The sequence below is a fragment of the Gorilla gorilla genome, chromosome 3, assembly GCF_029281585.2.
Source record: "Gorilla gorilla gorilla isolate KB3781 chromosome 3, NHGRI_mGorGor1-v2.1_pri, whole genome shotgun sequence".
In the NCBI taxonomy this organism is placed as follows: domain Eukaryota; kingdom Metazoa; phylum Chordata; class Mammalia; order Primates; family Hominidae; genus Gorilla; species Gorilla gorilla.
In genome coordinates this window covers 172,986,645-173,000,524 of record NC_073227.2, presented here as the reverse complement: position 1 = coordinate 173,000,524, position 13,880 = coordinate 172,986,645, and the positions used below count along the sequence as shown (strand labels likewise).

The window sequence follows — 13,880 nt, the reverse complement described above, 5'->3', positions numbered from 1 at the left end:
GAGTACATCCAAAAGTGGGTGGGTGTAGCATGGAAACGTGTGGGGCAGAAGAGAAAAAACAGCCTGGGGCTCTTTCTGGTCCTATAAAACAGACTCAGGTCACCGTGGGTCATGGCTACCTTTTCCCACTTTGATTTCTGTGTGGTAGAGAGAGGTTTTCAGTCAAACCATTTGAAAATCCATCCTTGTCAATCAAAATGTTCAAACATCTACAATTTAAGTTTCAATCAAATGGTAGGCAGAGGGGTTAAGAACACTTATTTCAGATGCAGAATCTGAGTTTGAATTCTGACCTCTCTGCTTAGAACCCATGTGACATTGAACATGTTACTCCACATTTCTCAGCTTCCATTCCTTTGTGGACCTGCATAGTTGTCAAGTTGTAACAATAACACATTGCCTGTTTAGCTGCTACTATACCTTCTCCAAGGTTTTAGCACTCAGACCTGGTTCTATTCCTTTTTTTTCTTTTTTCTTTTCTTGTTTTTTTTTTTTTTTTTTTTTTTTTGACTGAGTCTTGCTCTGTCACCCAGACTGGAGTGCAATGGCGCTTTCTCGGTTCACTGCAGCCTCCACCTCCCAGGTTCCAGCAATTCTCCTGCCTCAGCCTCCCAGGTAGCTGGGATTACAGGCACGCGCCACCATACCTGGCTAATTTTTGTATTTTTAGTAGAGACGGGGTTTCACCATGTTGGTCAGGCTGGTCTTGAACTCCTGACCTCAGGTGATCCATCTACCTCAGCCTCCCAAAGTGCTGGGATTACAGGCGTGAGCCACTGGGCCCAGCTGGTTCTATTCCATTTTATTTGTCCTCTATAGTCCTAAAGGTAGATCATGGCCATATTTTGTTAGTTACTACCCCACTCTGCAGTGTACTTTCTGCATGATGTTAGTCATTATACTGTTTGTCATTTTAAAATAAAATTGAACTAGAAGCTTAAAAACAGTCATTCTGTTGGTTTTTTCTATTAAAATCAGAAATTTCAATACAGGCGGAAAGTATTTTTTGGTATTTAATTATTCAAACTAATGGGTTTTAATGTAATGAGATTTTTAAAAACCATTATGATTGGCAAAGGGCTGAGGCTTAAAATATTTTCTTTTACAGATATGTGCTGCTTTAATGAAACCCAATATGCAAAAATCTAAACTTAGGTAAATTGGAAGCTTTATCTAGGCTTATATTGTTTACATTACAAAAGGGCTATTCTGCTTCGCTAAAGCATTTATTTCAGTGTTCCTTAAAAAGTGAGATCTCTGTGGTGCATTTAGAATACAACTTGAATGATTACCAGGTTATTTACACACAGGTGTTTTGTGTAAAGCAAGGTTCACCTGGGGAGAGGGTTGGGCTGCACTAGGAATGACTCTGTATTGTGTAATCAGCCAGTGAAGAGGAATTGAGAAAAGATTTTGAGTGACATCCTCGTAGAAGGTAAGAAAGGTTCAACATGCGACTTTCAGGGCCCTATCTCATCTTGATGTGAAGGCATCTGTCAAATGTACCATTATATCTCTTTAGCTTAAACGGAGCAGTGTTTAGCGATTAAAGTAATGGAACATGATTCAGGAGTCGTGTTTTCTGTTTCTGTCTCCTGTAGCTTCCAAGTAGGTAGTCTTGACGTATTCACTTTAATGCCAGTTCACTTTAAAGCAATTATTTCCATCCTAGGTGAGGCAGTAAAACCTTGTTAATGTTTTTAATAGCCTGTGAACTCTTCAGATGAAATATCTGGCCTTTGTGCCCTCCTCAGCTTGTGAACCAATTGCCAGCAAGCCCTCTATTCACCATGTGTCCTCACCTTTAAAAAGAAAAGAAATGGTTATACACATCAAATCATGAGTAGTGGAATTAAGAAACAAAAAGAACTGTTACCCAAACTGTACATAAAAACTTTCCCAAACAGCTTTAGTAAATAAAACTTTAAAATCTGTTAAGTGGACAGCAACCTGTCACTAAAGCTGTTGTGCAGGCTATTTTATTCAGAAGAATTTGTTAAACATATATCAGCAAGTCAGGGCCAGTTTGTGTAGCTAGCGAAAAGACAGAAATATCCTCATTATATAGAAGTGGGCAAAATACTGACTATATCTCACAATCTAAATTATGAGCGTTTGAAAGTAGAGTTTTGATGATTTCAGACCTATGGTCTTTGAAAGTAAACACTAGTTCTCGAATTGCAGTAGAATCAGATTTTTTGATATAATCATTTAAATATATAATTGCTTTACTTATCTATGAAGGGAAAGCAAACTATCTTTAAAAGAAAACAAAAGGGATGTGATAGATGTGTATTCAAAGGAAAAGGAAGAAACCCACATGATGAATTAAAGCTAAGGCTTAAGTAGATAAGCTATCTCCCTTCCTTTTGCTTCTAAGAGTGGAACGTATTCATTTATTCCTCCTTTTTAAATGTAATATGAAACCAACCTCCTCAGAACCCAGAACAGTTCCTGAAACAGAATAGCCACTCAATAAACGAGTGAGTTGGCATTTTTGGAAGTACTGTATCTCCATATGCTCAATGTGGGTATGGTGCCATACAAAGGCAGGATGGGAAGTGCAGACCAGGCCCTAGCCCAGTCACACTAGCAGCTGGCACAGGTGGTTGGTTAGCAGAGACCCAGGACCCATCACTGCACCCCAGCTAGGGGCAGCCACCCATGGGCAGCAGAATTCCTGGGCAGGGTATTGATGAAAGCAGGAGTTTTGAGTCCCAGAGAGAATGGACAGAGACACGGGAGTAAGGAGAGGAAACCTGGTTGCAGCCAGGCTAGAAACCGGTGAGTCTTGATGCGGAGTCCCTGATATCTGAGGTCAGGACCTGTCCTGGGAACTCACATCAGGTTGAACTTGAATATGGAAGACCACTGTTCCCAGCTGTGGGGCAAGGGACTACGTTAAGGTTGGGAATTTAGCAATGACATGGAGTTAGCATGTCTATGGTTTCCTAGGTGGTGAAAGAAATAAGAAAGTTTTTAAAATCTACGATCTGATTATGTCTCACTGAGTGCTACTGATTTACATATCAAAACAGAATAATTATGAACAAGGGTTATTTAAATTAAGGCTTTCTCTAAGCATTCCATTAATGCTGGTCCCAGAAATAATCTAGAATAGATATTTTGTTTTTTCCTTTAATGAAGAAGGCTTTCCCTACTCTCTATCAGGAAGGCATGAAATAGATGGTACCCTTAAGCTAGGTAATTTGAGGAGGGTTTAATAGAGGGACTATTTACAAAAATGTAAATTGGATTTAGGAAACCAAAAGGTATAGTGCAGTTCCCCTTACTCGCAATAGCAGGCAGCCATTCCAGCTTCAGACATGAAGGGTGGTGTTTGGAGAGGGTTTCCTGCTTAAGTCTTTGTCGAGAGATAAAGGATGGGAGGCAGTGGGGAAATAAACACCCCAATCATAGTATCGCCTGACCCATTCATCTCCCGCCACCCCTCTCACTGGCTGAACCCAACCCAAAGCCAGAGGGCACACAGACCAGCCTCCCAGGCAGAGCTGGATGGAGAAGGGCAGAGAGCGGACCTGGAGGGGCAAAGGGAAGCCAACACAACTCTCTGGGAAATTAATCCATACTAAGAAACTGATACTGTTTAGCTGCATACCAGATACCAGGAAGAAAACTTTAAAAAAAGAAAATATATATACTGCAAAGACATTGCAGAATGGATAAAAATATTAATTTGGAGAAATAGATGAAATCAGCTCTATTTGACTTTTCAGCACATTTAATATTGGTAGTACATTTCATAAAAGCACCCAATAGGTAGGTGTCTTTGGTTAGGCTGCAAACTTCCTGAGGGCAGGACCTGGACTTTATTCCTCATCCTTCACAAACAATACTGTGCCTGGCACATATCATGTGTTCGATAACCACTTGTGGAGTGATTACATACATGAATAAATTAATGAATGAAGCATATTCTGGTTTATTTTTCTTGTCAAAGGAAGCTTATCCAAAAAGAAAAACAATCACAGAAAACCTCATTGATCATCTACCCCCATGTTTGAAAATTCTTCCTAAACTATAACATTGGTTGTTCCTGCCATTCTAAGAGGATTACACTAAGCATGAAGGAGTATTTTTTGGTTGACTTAGAATCCAGCAATACTTGGGGCTGTCATTCTAAATTGTAGGTGTGGGCAACAGGGCTGATTTTCAAGATACTCATAGCTTTTAAACACAAATAAATAAACATGTGGCAATTGCCATACCAGATCAGACTGATGGTTTATTCTGTTAAGAATTCTCTGCTAGGTGCACATGTTCCACACTTTTCCTGAAGTGTAAACTCTGATTAATTTAGGATTGGAATTAGTTAGATTCCAATGGGTAGAGATTTTATTTATCCACCAAAAAAAAATTTTTTTTCTGACACTATCATATTTGAGTTCTCTTCTGGTGTTTTTCCAATGTCACTAAACAATTTAACTTAAATTGTCTCTGGACTGTATTTTTTAATTAATATTTTTCCTATTTGAAAGAGAGTCAGACAATTAGGTCATGCTATCTTATTCCTTCTTCCCAATAGTAGATGAAATAATTGCAATTCTCTTTTAAACTTTCTGTCTCTATGATCCAAGTTCCCTAGTAATGTCGCCGGTTTGATGGCTCTTTGACAAACTCCTCCAAACCTCTCATAATCTTGAAAAAAAATGAGGGCCATTGACCTGGCCACCTTTGGTGTTCTGAGGACAGTCTGGGCCAGGGTTCTGTCACAGGTGTGGATTGATCAGAGAACACTGACTTTCACACCTAAAAAGAAGCTTATAACTCAGCTTACGTGGGTTTCCCTGGTTAACTTTGTTTAATGCTAGGGTAATTTTCTGGCATTGGCCTCTGGTAATTTTCTGTGGTCTACACCTCTTGTCCTTTCAGAAATCTGGCTTTTAACACTGATTCTATTCTGTTTCCAAAGTAACAAATCATTGCAGGCACATGGAAATCTCCCAGCTTTCACAACTCTTTAAGTCTCCCCTTCCACTGTTTCTAAAAGAAAATTTCTCCTCCTATTCCCTATACCAGACTTTGAAGTCACTTCTATTTTTTGGTTGCTGTAGAAAGACTGATCCCCCTGCTGTGGGAAAGGGCCTTTGTAGACACACAGATTCATCAAATCTCCCCTAAAACCTCTGGTAGAACTAATGATGTGGCCTTTTTAGTCTGTGTCTTTTATCCTTCTCTTCCCTTCTTCCCAATCCCATTTCTACTTCCCATCATACCCAAGCCATTTTTGTGGCTAACCTTTGAACCCTCTACAAACCACCATTTGTGGCTTCATTTTGAACTCTCTACAAGTTCTTTAATTCCCTCCCTAGTTTAGTTCTGACTTCTTGAAGAAGTGACAAACTATACTTTAATAGGAGGAGAAAATAAAATTTAAATTATACTATATATATGAAGATATGCATAAACAAAAAAGTTAAAAATCAAAAAATAGATCAGCAAAAAATTAATAAGATAAACATTTCATCTAATCCTATTATTCAGAGACAACCGTTGTTTCCATTTTGATGTATACAAATAGTCTTTTCTCAAACAACCATATGTATGTGTTTTTAATAAAATAGGACAATACTATTTATAACTGTCTTTTTTATCTCTTCTAAATAATACATTGAAGATATTTTCCATGTCAATCTTTTACATCATTTGAAGTGACTGCATCCGATTCCATTTTGTCAATGTTCATAGTTTATTCAACAATGATCTCATTGTTCTGATTTTCATCTCATTACAGATGCTCTAATGGTCACCTCTATGCCTAATATTTGCACTTGCCAACATAAACAAATAGCTGTAGGTGGAATTACTGTACCAAAGAGCATGCAAAATAGTGGGGACTTCTATACAAATCAACCATGTGGCTGAGATTTGGAATATGATCTCCTGGAAATATTGAGAGTTTGAGGTAAGGGGAAAGATAAGAAAAAGAGGCTGTTTTGGAAGAATGGGAAGAACATGATTAATGAAGGAGGCCTGAAGGCATTCAGGTAAAGAAATCAGAGATTTGGAAGCTTCACTTATAAACCAAACATCCGGAGGAATGGGGTTCATAGAACACTTCAGAAATCTTAGTCTCCTCCCTGACTCGACTGAAAAACCAACTTTATAGATGGACGACACCTCAGCACTTCCCCATTTATCTCTTGGCATGTTTCCTCAGTGAAACATTTCTCAGATGAAAAACAGATTGCAACATCATGGTCTCAATAGAAAACACAGAGAGAGAGAGCGAGAGATTTTAAAAAGAGAGAGGATTTTAAAAAAAGGAAATTCAAAAGTCAGCATTGTTGATTTCATATAGCATTGCAAATTCCACCCCAACAAATCAAAGCTGCAGTAGGGTGTATACAACCACCATTCTCATGACCTTTGAAATTAGAGATGTGGGATGGCTGTTCTGGCATGTTTGTCTCCTTTGTGACTAGTCCAGTAAGGGTGTTGTCCCAGTTGTCTTAACATCTGATTGAAATAGAACCTTGGAATAAATATAGCAGACTGAGATTCTCCTTTCAGAACAGTTCACAAATACAACTGGGCTGAGGGAGGGACTTTGAGACTGTATCCAATGATGCCATTTCAACCACGGGTTGAGGAAATTAATAATAAAAACTAACATCCTTTGTCTTAGGTGGCCATAGAACATGTCCTCAATTCTGGACCCACATATCGCTTCAAGTCTGAATGACCCTGGAACCCAGAGCAAACATAAGGCACACCCACAAAAGAAGGAAGAGAAGGCAGAAGGAGACTAAGAATAGGAGAAAAGTAAAGAAAAGAGAAGGAGAGAAAAGAAAGAAGTGCAAATGGAGAGAAAGTAGAGAAACTGCTTCACTGCCATCAGTGGCATGAGAATAATGATTTGTTTATCCTGCTGTAAAGACTTCCTGTGCCAGAGGCCTTGAGATATTATAGTCTCTTCTCCTCCATAAGAAAAAAAACATTTTCATACAGTTTGCAGTTTGCATAGCACTGGCCCTTAATACACACACACACACACACACACACACACACACACACATACACACACACAGAGAGAGAGAGTACTTAAATGGTCTCCCAGAAACAAACAGAGTGAATGTCAAGTCCTTGATGAACTAGTCTGTGATAAGCCAAACATGGAAACGCAGAGGGAATGTACTTCTAGGAAGTCCAATCATTGGTACATTGTGTTGCCTTCAAGGGCGTGGTTCCAACACAACCTGAGTGCAGGATGTTTGATACCCATTCTTTTTGAGTGGGTTCTTTAGCAACAACTTCTCCAAAATGGTAAGCCCTACTTCTCAACACTGTCATCCAGGGTGGAGAGATGCTACAGCTGACAGCAGTGACTGGCAGGAGCCTGGAAAAGTACAATAATATTCTAAGTTGTCTTTAGTCTTATTTTTATTTAGGCTAATTTGCATGAGTGGTTTATGCCAAATGAGGATATTTTTCCTTCTCCTTGGAATAGCTTTATGTGAAAATATCACTCTTTTCAAAGTGCCCAAATATTACTGTGCTGAATAATGAGGCAGATGGAAAATAGGAAGGGTGGAGCAAGTTCAAAATGCTTTATGGTTGGCAGAATAGATGAGCTTTTCAGATTTCCAGCCTCCCTCTACTTTATTCATCTGACAGCACTGTCTGCTCCACCCTGCAAGGATGCAAGGACCAGAGAGGTTCCTGGCTCTCAGCTTCCAGAGGAGCCACATCAACCTCTACAGCCTCCTACACACAACCTATTCAAACGACATGTGGCAGCTGTCTGTCCCCGGGCTTAGCGTGACGCATTCTAAGGAGTGAACATGCCCAGGGAAAGCTTCCAGGCTGTGGGACATTGCTGCTTGCAGAATTCTGCCTGAAGCATCAACCTTTTTCCAAAAAGAGTATCCAAAATTCAGCGCATTATGGATTCTTAGAAAATGGAAGATTACAAGGAGTTTTTAATCCCTTTCTGAGCAGACAGAAGCAGGAAGCAACCACCAGCTAAATATTTGACTAAATCCAGTTCACAGTTTTGTGTTGCTGGTAACACGGGTATGTCTGCTCCATCCCCAGAAGGGCAGCTGCCATATAGACGGGTTCCAGTGTTGTTCCCCAGCTCCAGCGTGCCTGCCTCTTCTCCCTCTACCCAAACCTAAGCCACCCACCGAGGCCCACGTGAAATGTCAGCAGCAATTCCAGGAAGCCTCTCCCGTGTAGACGCCTCCTTTCTGTACCAGTCCTCTCCACTAAACAATTTAGAGATTAATAATGTAGCAACAAGAGATTAAAAAGCCATCTGGTGAGCAGGCCCTGACACAGCTTAAAATACCCACAAAACCAAAAAGAGATGAGAACTCACAGTAAAAGCAAGAACTTGGGAGTCAGACAAGTTTGAGTTCAATTTCTAGACCTGCTACTTACTAGTTATGCAGTTTTGGGGGTGTTTACATAACCATTTCATGCTTCAGTTTTGGAATAATAATAGTACCTACTATTTTTTGAGATCAGTTGATAGTAATTCTAAACAGTCTAATATAAGTAGCATAAAGATTCGCCATTGCAACTACTGCTTTCACAGCTGGGATGGACCACCTATTGCCGATCCCTCAGGGGAGCCCCACTAACTTCATGACTGATGGAACTAGATTGAAAAGGCTCTGGGTGGTCCACTCATGTCTGACTGGCTGATGTAATCAACAAGAGCCTGCACGTGGGCAGGAGGGTCCCTGACCCTCAGTCTCTTCCTGGATGTCAAGAGCTCACAGGACCAGAGTTCATTCATTCATTCCCTCAATGTTTGTGCTATTATGTGCTGGGCACTTATCTAGGAGCTGGATATAGAGCAATGAACAAAGCTGATAAAAATCTCTGCCCTCATGGACCTTACACTCTAATTGAGAAAATAGGCATAAAAGTAAAATCTATGGCATCCCAAAGGCATAGGCAGTGCAAGGATGGTATCATCTATTTGAGATAGGGTGGCAGGATGACCTTAATGAGAAGGTGATGTTTGAATAAGGCTATGACACCATCCCACTTCCTCCCAACATCCCTTCTCCTCGAGAGTCCTTCTCTTTCTATATCCATAGAACTTAGCAAGCACAGGGGCCATGAGCTACTTCTGCAGGCACAACACATGATAAGGAGGGGGAGAGATGATCCAGCTCCTGGCCAGCCCCAGTGTAGAGAGAAACTGTCCCATTAGTCCTGATAGAGAGAGACATGTCCTGCTGATATGGCAGGGACAAGGAGGGTCACTGAGGGGCCCCAGGCAGCAGCAGCAGCAGCAGCAACAGCAGGTGGTGATCAAAGAGTTCCACGTAGGCATCTCCAAAGGAGTTCTAGGGTGGGGAGGATAGCCCTGCAAAGTGGTTCTGACCACTTTTTGGGGAGACAGGTAAACATCCCTTGGCAGCTATGGCTCAAGAAAGTGGAGGGTGGTGACTACAAGGACTGAGAATGCTGCAGACTGAGCCCCCTTGCAGGCAGCGCCCCGCTGGAGACCACAGAGCCTGATGCTGCTAGCACCCGGTTGTGCTGGGAGGTGGAGACGCACAGCTGAGACTTAAGTTTGGTTGCCATCATCATTCCTTCCACCTCTTGGCTTTCCCTTCCAAAGTGGTGGCCCAAAAAGCATCCGTCACGGAAAATGTCTCTTGTTGTTTTTATTTATTAGATTTATATTCTATGTAAGACGACTTTAAGCATCTTGAGGGCAGAGACCAGTTCTTACACTCCAATGCCCAAAATAACTCCCTTAGGGCTAAGTAATCATCATAATAGCTGACACTTCTTGAGCATTGCCACATGCCACTGTCCCAAGTGCTTCATGGGGATTAGGGCTTTTAACTCTCACACCTCTCAGTGAGGTGGTAGCTTTATTATCTCCAGGTGAGGAGATGGAGGCACAGAGAGGTGAATACCTTGTCTGAAGCCACTCAGCCAGGAAGTGGCAGTTTGGCTGTAGCAGTAATGCTACGGGCTGAGTCTCACCCCTGCCGCCCCACAAATCTGTTATTGAAGTCCTGAGCCCTGTTACCTCGGCTGTATTGAGAGACAGGGTCTTTAAAGAGGTATAAGTTAAAATGAGGTTGCTCCTGTGGACCCTAAACCAATATAGGTTATGTGGTGTCCTTACAAGAAGAGGGAATTTGGACACAGACAGATACAGAGGGAGACCCCGTGAAGGCACAGGGAGAAGATGCCATCTGCAAGCCAAGGAGAGGCCTCAGGAGAAACCACCCTGCTGACACTTTGATCTTGGACTTTCTGCCTCCAGGACTGGAGAAAATAAAGTTCTGTTGCTGCTTAAGCCAACATGGTGGCTTTACCCAATCTGTGGTATTCCGTTATGGCAGCCCTAGAAAATTAATGCAGGTACCTAGTATTTTAGAAAGACCTGGAAGGCATTGCTTTATTTATGAGGTCACTCAATCTGGCCCTGCCGTCTCTCCTGTGTTACTGTGTGGAGGTGGCGTCTCTGGGTCCGAGGCATCTGGCATCCAGCAGCCTGAGATGTCCATGGTTTCCTCAGTGCTACGTGTGCCCTACTAGGTAGAAACATTCTTCCTCATCACACAGAAACTGTTATTCACTGGCTTACGCCTGATACAAATCATGGAACTTGGCTTTTTCATTCATCCATTCATTAATTCATGGAACCAATAATTATTCCATGCCTGCAATGTCTCAGGCACTTTCCTGAGTACTGGGACTGTAAAGGTGACCAGAAATGTGTTACAGTCTCAGGGAAGTAATCGTACAAATAAACGTAAAATGTATCAAGTAATCAATCAAGTAATATAAAATAATCAATGTGGTAAGAATTTAAAAAGAGAGACACCATGTGATGGAAGCAGAAAGTAGGGGAAGTTGGCCAAGTAAGTGGGGGTCAGCAAAGGTGTGAGCCTCTGGAGATGGGGAAGATGGGCTGTAGTTAATTACACAGAGAAGACACAGGGAGTATCCAGCAGGGGAGACAGCAGGGCCGAGACCCAAAGGAAACAACCCAACACACACCAGCCCTGCCTCTCAGATGCTTGCAGAATGGAGGGAAAAGGGAAGGAAAGGAGGAAGGAAGCAAGATGAGGAGAAAAAGAAAAGATAGAGTAGAAGAAGGAAAGTCAAAGGGAAGAAGGAAACTAACATTAATTGAAACGTACTACATTCCCGGCCATGTGCTAGGCATCTTTACATGGTTCAGTTCATATTTTCAGCCATAATAAGAAACAGCTCAATAGGACCTAGAGGAGAATGAGTGCCTCCTTATATTTTAGCCCCCAGGTGCCTCCCTTGCCTCAAGGTCACCCAAGCCCGCAGCTCTAGACTAGACACATGTTTCCATATCCCTGTGGCCTGGGCCACCAGCAAGAGGCCACCCCACTGTGCTGCAGCAAGCCCTGACTCTGAAGCCCAGCACAGGAGCAGCATTCTCTGAAAGCCTCACACAACCAGTTAGGCGCCTGGACAGTCCCCGCAGCTGAGCTACCACAGCCTGTGCATTCCATTGCCTCTGCAGCCTCCCTGCAGGACTTTGAACAAAGCCCAGGGGGGCTGGTGAGGATAACAGAAGGTCAAGAATTGGTGGAATGTGATAGGATGTGCTGAAGGATTCAGATTCTCAGGAAAAGTCCAAGATAGCAGCAAGAATTTATAGCTCAAAACCAAGACCTGGAATACAAGCAGAGAGATAAACTGGGCTATTTTAAATTGCTGCCCAAGAAGTGCTTTTGTGCTATATATATACCAACAGAAAAAGAGAGAGAAAAGCTCAGATCAAAAATATTTTAACATACATTTACTTGCCACTTTCAAAAGGCCTGGTAGCACTTAGGTCAGAGGAATTCCTTCTATTTTCTATAATCTATCACAGTGCTTAGCACCGTCATTCTCCCACCTCCTTTACTAAAGAACACAAGTAACAGCTAAATGAATATTGTTAACCCAATATCTCCAAAAGTATGATTGAGAGCGTTGTCTTTTACCTAGATCAGCATCTATATTAAAGTCCACAAGATAATTTTTTTAAACATCTAAAGCTGGGAAAAGTTTGCTTCCTTTCCAGTCATAAGAGCTATAGAACTTGCTAAGTTTTCCCTTTTACCATGGCTCGGAGTCATGATTAAAGTTCAACTGTTGCAATTATGTTGACCGTTATGCTTAACAATTACCATTTCTTTTATCTGGTCCTGGTTTTCTCTTTCCTATTTCTCTTTCCTATTTACCATATTCCTCTTTCCTATTTACCATGGCTTCCATGAACATATTTTTGTTGTAGGCTGTTGCACATTCTTTGAGAAGGGAGTGTAAACAGAAATCAAACAAGTTCTATTATCTGCCCCTGGGCCAAGCTTCTCAAACTAAGAATTCCTGTCCTTGGTCATTGCTTTAAAAGCCTTAGCCACTCTGACATGACAGAGATACCTTACCTTTCACCTCTAGTTCTCACAGGAAATAATTCGAGTGCAGAGTATATTATCTATTGCTATATAACAAATTACCCCAAAGCTTAGCAGCTTAAAACAATAAACATTGATTATCTCACACAGTTTTCGTGAGTCATGAATGTGGGAGCCACTTAGCTGGGTGGTTCTGGCTTAGTCTCTCATAAGATTGCAGCAAAGTCATTGCCCATGGCTGCAGCATCTGAAAGCTTGACTGGTGCTGAAGAGTCTGCTTCCAGGGAGGCTTGCCACACTCCTGGTAAGGGAATATCGGTTGTGAGGGGTGCTCAGTTTTTTTCCACATGGGCTCCTCCATACAGCTGCTTGAGCATCTCACAACATGGCAGCTGGTTTCCCCCAAGCAAGTGATCCAAGGGAGACAGCAAGAACAAAGCTGCAGTTCCTTTTATGACCTAGCGTAGGGGGTAACACATCATCATTTCCACCACATTCTATCCATAAGAAGTGAGTCACTAAGCAGAGACCACACTCAAAGGGAGGGTAATTAGCCTCCACCTTTTGAAGGAAGGAGTATCAAAGAATTTATGGACCTATTTTAAAACCACCACTCAGATTATAAAACAATTTTTTTTTTTAAGTAGGTATAACCAAGGCACAACTTGGTATTTGACATTGCCTTTACCTAGCTGCAAACTGGGGTAGAAAAAAACATGAAGCTTGGGCACAGTGGCTCACACCTGTAATCCCAGCACTTTGGGTGACTGAGGTGGGTGGGTCACCTGAGGTCAGGAATTTGAGACCAGCCTGGCCAACATGGTGAAACCCCATCTCTACTAAAAATGTAAAAAAAACTAGCTGGGTGTGGTGGTGGGCACCTGTAATCCCAACTACTTGACAGGCTGAGGCAGGAGGATCACTTGAACCCAGGAGGCGGAGGTTGCGATAAGCCAAGATAGCGCCACCACATGCACTCAGCCTGGGTGATAGAGTGACACTCCATCTAAAAAAGAAATAAAAGCATGAAAAAGAAAATGTTTTTTTCCCAAATGATATTCTGCCAGCCAGCATGCTGAAACTGCATGGATCTATGACATTCTAAATATAGTGTCTTAGTCTGTTCAGGGTGCTATAACAAAATACTTAAAACTAAGAAATTTATAAACAATAGAGAATTATTGCTCAGAGTTCTGGAGTCTGGGAAGTCCAAGATCAAGGCACCAGCAGATTCACTGTCTGGTGAGGACCCATTCCTCATAGATGGTGCCTTCCAGCTGAGCCGTCACATGGCAGAAGTGATGAACAAGCTCCCTTAGGCCTCTTTTATAAGGGCACAATCCCATTCATGAGGGCAAAGCCTTCATGACCTAATCACCTCCCAAAGGCCCCATCTTTTCATAACTTTGGGGGTTAGGTTTTAACATACAAATTTTGGGGGGACATAAACATTTAAACCATAGCACACAGGCATATGTGTGCGTGAGAGAGAACATG

The 13,880-nt window shown here is 41.9% G+C and overlaps 1 long non-coding RNA gene across 1 annotated transcript; it reads right to left on the bottom strand.

Annotated features, from left to right (window-relative positions):
* Positions 1-1,207: 1,207 nt before the first annotated feature.
* Positions 1,208-12,816, bottom strand: LOC101150802 (uncharacterized). The gene is made up of 2 exons (XR_002005509.4): positions 12,532-12,816; positions 1,208-1,802 (listed from the first exon to the last, which is right to left on the bottom strand). It is a non-coding gene; the product is annotated as an uncharacterized lncRNA (long non-coding RNA).
* Between the last annotated feature and the right edge of the window lie 1,064 nt (positions 12,817-13,880).